Source organism: Anomaloglossus baeobatrachus, chromosome 3 (assembly GCF_048569485.1).
Source record: "Anomaloglossus baeobatrachus isolate aAnoBae1 chromosome 3, aAnoBae1.hap1, whole genome shotgun sequence".
NCBI classification, from domain to species: domain Eukaryota; kingdom Metazoa; phylum Chordata; class Amphibia; order Anura; family Aromobatidae; genus Anomaloglossus; species Anomaloglossus baeobatrachus.
This window is the reverse complement of record NC_134355.1, coordinates 276833690-276840407: the sequence shown is the minus strand read 5'-3', so window position 1 is coordinate 276840407 and position 6718 is coordinate 276833690. Positions and strand designations below refer to the sequence as shown.

The 6718-nt window shown below is 44.2% G+C and overlaps 1 long non-coding RNA gene across 1 annotated transcript; it reads right to left on the bottom strand.

Moving 5' to 3' along the window:
• Window positions 1–1301: 1301 nt before the first annotated feature.
• LOC142295184 (uncharacterized) lies at window positions 1302–2202 on the bottom strand. Its single transcript, XR_012751392.1, has 3 exons — window positions 1598–2202; window positions 1433–1515; window positions 1302–1358 (listed from the first exon to the last, which is right to left on the bottom strand). It is a non-coding gene; the product is annotated as an uncharacterized LOC142295184 (long non-coding RNA).
• Between the last annotated feature and the right edge of the window lie 4516 nt (window positions 2203–6718).

The window sequence follows — 6718 nt, the reverse complement described above, 5'->3', positions numbered from 1 at the left end:
CAACGATTATCAGTGGAGATTCTCCACATTATACTGTCCTCCCTTGCATTTGTCTTTCGAGGGCGACCAGCCTACTTGGGGGACTTGAAAGATTTTGTGATGTAGTAAAGATGGAATATTCTCAAAATTACAGACTTAGAAAAACCAACTTATCTTGCTATGGCTGATGGGGGTCACCCCTTTGGCCTTGTGGACAACCTGCTGCCGGAGGGTTTCAGTCACTTTGGAATGGCACACTATTTTTACAGTCACAGCAAACTGGAAAGTTAGGGGTGCTTCACACACAGCGAGCTCACTGCCGAGATCGCTGCTGAGTCACGCTTTTTGTGACGCAGCAGTGACCTCATTAGCGATCTCGCTGTGTGTGACACTGAGCAGCGATCTAGCAATGAAGAATAAGTTGTGCTCACTGCAATGACCTGGTGCTCGGGAAAAAAATAAGTCAATCAAGAAGGGTAATCCCGGCACACAGCATATGAAAAAATGGTAAGTCCAGGTATGGTATGCTTGAACAAAATTTCTTTATTTTTCAACAATTATTGTACTGCCCGCCCAACGTTTTGGCTCACGCAGGAGCCTTCATCAGGGGTCAAGAGCAATAAGAAAAAGAGATATGGTATACAAAGAAAAACAAACAGAAACAGTGTTTACAAAATGCATCATAACATTACATCAAACAAGTAACAAGGTAAGTAACCTATTGGGGACTATGCAAAAGAGGGGGAAACCATTGTCGTAGTGTGAGGGGTAACCTAAAGGGATCTAACCGCTAGAAAAGGAGAAATCCTATGAGTATGAAGGGTGAAAGGAGGAAGAGAACAATGCAAGGAAAAAAGAGATATAGTGAGAAGGAGAGGGAAACAGGGAAAAGAGCGAAGCTGAAAAGTATGCAATAGTCAAGAAGTAAAGGAAAAAAAGGGAAACATACCCGTGAAAATGGTTATAATGGTTATAATGAAGAATCATGTAGGTACAGCAGGACCTATGAGCAAGAGGAAAATATAAGGAAAAAAAGGGGGAGGAAAAAAAAAGGGAGATGCATAAGATGTCACCAAGTGTAACTAAGGTGGTAAAAGTAGTAGGACCATGTTTGACTTACTTAGTAAAGTCAGCAGATGGATTAGTCCAACAGGAGGAATTGGTTGCTACCGATAAGGTAGGCAAGGAAAACCCTGATATGAGGACATATAATTAGTATAGGTGGAGAAAGAGTTAAAGGGACAACAGGAAAAAAAGGGGAAAGGGGGGGGGGGAAAACAAGAGGGGGTTGTATATAACGATACATACCAAAAAGGGAGGGTGAGGTAGGCATATAATGAGAAGGGGCTCACACTGTAGTATAGGATATAAGGTGAATGCTGTCAAAGGAGAACAGTATCAGTAAAAAGTGTAAATAATGAGTAAAGTAGAATATAGGGAAGGGGATACATACCAAAGGGACATAGTCATATGTGTGCTGCGATTATCAATCATATGCAATATGACAAATGGATGGGCAATATGACATCCGTGATACTAGGGAAAGAAAAGGAGATCATGACTATCAAGGTATGTAAAAGGCAAAAAAGGAGGAGGCAAGGAAAGGATAAGAACATACCTAGGGGCCTCTGGATAAGGGTGAGAGCACCAAGAAAAGGCCTGTAAAGTATCAGGGAGTAAAGTAAGTCACATGAAAAAAGAAACCGAAGTAGAGCAAAGTAAAGCATCATAGCAAAAAGGTCTTACCTAGAGTGGCATGGTAGTGTAATAACTACGTGGTGGGAGCCCAGGGACTGTGTAGGAAGTGAGCCTCTATATACAGGCACTTGAATCTCCATTGGTGGAGTGTGAGTCACCGCTATCAGGTGTGGAGGGGAGTCCTGAGTGCGTGCAAGACACGCAGCCGACGCCCACCAGTGGGCGGGGTAAAGGCGGTCGGTGCGTGCTGATGCCCCCATACAGGAGTAGCAGTGTGGATGTGTAGGCGTGTGCGTGACGCGCGGCCCCCGCCACGCCCACCGTGGGCGGGACATCGGCGGGCGGCTCGCGCCAGGCACACACGGAGAGGAGGTGACAGGAGGGCGTACGCGTGACGCGCGGCGGCCGCCACGCCCCTGTGGGCGGGGTATAGGCGGGGGACGCGTGCCAGGCAAACGCCCACACTGTGTGATGAGTCAGGAGTGATGACGCGCTGATGACGTGCAAGCGCATGCGCGTTGCACAATACCCAATCCATGCTCCAGTATATGGAGCGTGGATGGGCGGCGTGGAACGGGCGCATGCGCCGTGCGATGGGATAAGTGATGACAGCGTTATCCGAAGTAACTCTTTGTGGTTGAGAGATCCTAGGTGAGACAGATAGACAGCTGTGGAGCATGCTGGAGCGAAGACGGCCAGAGTGCATGCTATAAGACTTGTGGAGGGTGTTCTAGGATATCTAAAAAAGAAGGGATAAAATATGCAATTAAAACCCAAAAGTAAAGTCACATACATGGGATTACATAAGTGATAAGATAAATAAGTGCTAACATCTTTATCTCAAATGACATTATGAACTAGTGAAATATAAACTAATGAGATATGAAGCACATGATAATAGTACCAAAACATGATACAGTATGTCATGGAGGAGACAATCGATACACATAACAGGAAAATGTGATAATATAAAATGTAAAATACAGAGCTGTAGAGGATATAAGGACAAGCGAATACCGTAACATCAAGGATAGGTATCATGGATACGTAAAGGACTCCTATAGAACCTCATAAAACAATGAAAAATAGAAATTTCCCCCCCCCCCCTTCACCCTTTTTTTCCTGTTGTCCCTTTAACTCTTTCTCCACCTATACTAATTATATGTCCTCATATCAGGGTTTTCCTTGCCTACCTTATCGGTAGCAACCAATTCCTCCTGTTGGACTAATCCATCTGCTGACTTTACTAAGTAAGTCAAACATGGTCCTACTACTTTTACCACCTTAGTTACACTTGGTGACATCTTATGCATCTCCCTTTTTTTCCTCCCCCTTTTTTTCCTTATATTTTCCTCTTGCTCATAGGTCCTGCTGTACCTACATGATTCTTCATTATAACCATTATAACCATTTTCACGGGTATGTTTCCCTTTTTTTCCTTTACTTCTTGACTATTGCATACTTTTCAGCTTCGCTCTTTTCCCTGTTTCCCTCTCCTTCTCACTATATCTCTTTTTTCCTTGCATTGTTCTCTTCCTCCTTTCACCCTTCATACTCATAGGATTTCTCCTTTTCTAGCGGTTAGATCCCTTTAGGTTACCCCTCACACTACGACAATGGTTTCCCCCTCTTTTGCATAGTCCCCAATAGGTTACTTACCTTGTTACTTGTTTGATGTAATGTTATGATGCATTTTGTAAACACTGTTTCTGTTTGTTTTTCTTTGTATACCATATCTCTTTTTCTTATTGCTCTTGACCCCTGATGAAGGCTCCTGCGTGAGCCAAAACGTTGGGCGGGCAGTACAATAATTGTTGAAAAATAAAGAAATTTTGTTCAAGCATACCATACCTGGACTTACCATTTTTTCATATGCTGTGTGCCGGGATTACCCTTCTTGATTGACTTATTTTTTTCCCGAGCACCAGGTCATTGCAGTGAGCACAACTTATTCTTCATTGCTATTATCGATTTTTGGTTGTTGCTCCTGCTTTTCCATTACTTTTCTGGATATGTCGTTTTCTACGTTCTCATATAATGACGATGATACTTCCGCTATACTATCTAAAGTGCATGTATCCAATCAATTTCTTATGACTCCAACTGAGGAGATTCGAAACAAGGATTACGAGAAGGAGTTACGCCGACACACCGCCTTGGAACTGCATTATATCACTCTAGCAGAGTATCATAGGGCGAAGAGGATTCCGCGTGGACTTCGCATCCCCCTACGACCGACCCTTTTTTCGGACAATACCTCTTACTGCGATAAATATGAGAGCATTCTAAACAAATGCTCCATGGACCTTATATTACTAACCATAGAATTCTTGGAGAAGGAGATTACGGACATTGGTGCCAACATTACCTCCATTGAGCAACAATTACAGAACACCCTTTCATCCACAGAGTTTTCGTCCATCAAAACTAAAACCGAATCCACGATTCTCGAATTTCGTAAAAACCTGCAAATACGCAAACGAGAGAAATTCCAGCGAGACCAACAAGATTACGCTAAGAACCAAGTGTACACATGGCGTTCATCCACCTATCCAAGACGCTCACCCTACCCTGGACATTACACCTCGTCCAACAGCTCGGACAGCGAGCAAAATCAAGCTCACTCTTCTCTTTTTTTAGGTCAGCGACGACCGCAAAAAGGAAAACGCGGCGGAGCAAGGGAATTCGTCCCAAGAACAGTGACGACACGCTCACAGGTAAGACCAATTTGGTCTTCAACATTTCTTCATACACCCTGTCCCCCACCGAGTCATCAGTCCTCCAGAAGGGCTTATCGTTCTGTCCCACTCCACCCTTCGATTCCTTTACCTTAGACCAAGAGACTAGGAGATTCTTCAGGAACCTCCGTCTCAAGGTGCATTTTGATAATCTACAACCTAGTTCCATGGACACTAGCAGTCCTGTGTCCTCAGACACATTTCATTTGAAGGGTTTGGGTCTACGTATTCCCAGTACTTTTTCTCCACCCAAAAATCATCATCCAGTGGAGACATATATTTCTTTGGTTTCTAACGATATCAATCATCTCGTGGACAGTATACATAGAGGCACATTTCGCCTTAAACACAACTGCACACCTGATGAGACACGTGCAATTTCTAGTCTCAAGAATAATCCACATATTATTGTCAAACCTGCGGATAAGGGCGGGGCCATAGTGGTCTTGGATAAAACCTACTATCTCTCTGAGATTACTCGCCAGCTTAGTGATACCAATACTTACGCTCCGATTTCACGAGATCCCACTTCTAACATATGTAGCATCATCACTAACATAGTCGACTATCATCTTCAGATCGGCACTATAGACAAAAAGCTAGCTGAGTATCTCCATAAGACTAACCCCATTACACCAGTCTTTTATATCTTACCCAAGATCCACAAGAATTTGACCCGCCCCCCTGGACGACCCATTGTTGCATCCACCGATTCCATCCTTTCCCCTCTGGCCATCACCCTTGACAAAATTCTGTCCCCTCTAGTTCCTTCCATCACCTCATATCTCAGGGACACCACAGAATTTTTATCTCATGTGCATACCCTCGGGACATTACCCACCGATTGCCTACTAGTGACTATGGACGTTAACAGCCTCTATACCAGTATTGATCACCACCTAGGTATAGAGGCAGTTAACTGGTTCCTCGAACGATACAGCCCTTTTTCTGAGCAGCAACATACTTTTTGCCAAGACCTCCTACGCATTGTATTGGAACACAATTTTTTTCTATTTGGCGACCAATACTACATCCAGCGGAAAGGTACTGCGATGGGGTCGAATGTGGCACCCCCCTATGCCAACATTTTTATGGCTTGGTTCGAGGATCGCCATGTTTATAACTCTCCATTATTCCAGTCTCACGTACTGACTTGGAAACGCTATATAGACGACGTATTTGTCATCTGGCACGGTGAGCTCCCTGAACTTCTTGCATTTTTTGACTCTCTGAATGGATGTATCCCTACCCTCACCTTTACATTACATCATGACCCCAGATCCATCAATTTCCTGGACACCACTGTAACACTGGACAGAGATGGTCACATACTTACTGACTTATACACCAAGCCCACTGACCGCAATAGCCTCTTACACTACACTAGCAGTCATCCCAAACACATGAAGAATTCCCTACCCCTTTCTCAACACCATAGGATCGCTCGCATTGTATCCGACCCGGAGACTAGAAATACTCGTCATGTTGACATGAGCCTGAAATTTCAGGAACGGGGTTATCCACCGCATATATCCCACCATAAGGTGTTACCTACCGCTAACATTCCTAGAATCCCTATGCCCACGAGGATTCCTTTTGTGTCAACATATCATCCTTTCAAGATACCCATTCGCAATATTATTCGCCAACACTGGCCTTTACTCTCCCGGTCATATCCATCTATTTCGGAATTCTGTCATCCTCCACTCTTCTGTCATAAGAAATCTAAAAATCTAAGAGACCATTTGGTAAGAGCCGACATCGGTTCCTCTAAACCCCTTCACCTTCAGCCCACTCTGACCACACAGAGGAATGGAACCTTTCCCTGTCTAGGCTGTACACAATGCTCTAATGTGACTAAGGGGCATACTTTCACCCATCCTCATACCGGTCAGCAATTTCCCATTAAGGGTCTTTTTACATGCGACTCTTCGTATGTCGTTTATCTCATCAAGTGCCCCTGCGGTCTCGGATATGTTGGGGAGACGACCCAACATATCCGAGACCGAATAAGCAAGCATAAATCCACAATTCGCTGTAAACAAACCTTACTACCTATCCCCTTTCATTTTATTTCACATAACCATTCATAGCCCAGTTGCGGTATCAGGTGATCGAACATGTCCCCCCCATTCGCAGAGGTGGCAGCCGGATCCAGAGGCTTAAACTACGAGAAGCCTTCTGGATCCACACACTCAAAACCCTGGAGCCCATGGGGCTTCAACAGGGAATATGAAATTGTCTGCTAATATTTCTATTTTTCATTGTTTTATGAGGTTCTATAGGAGTCCTTTACGTATCCA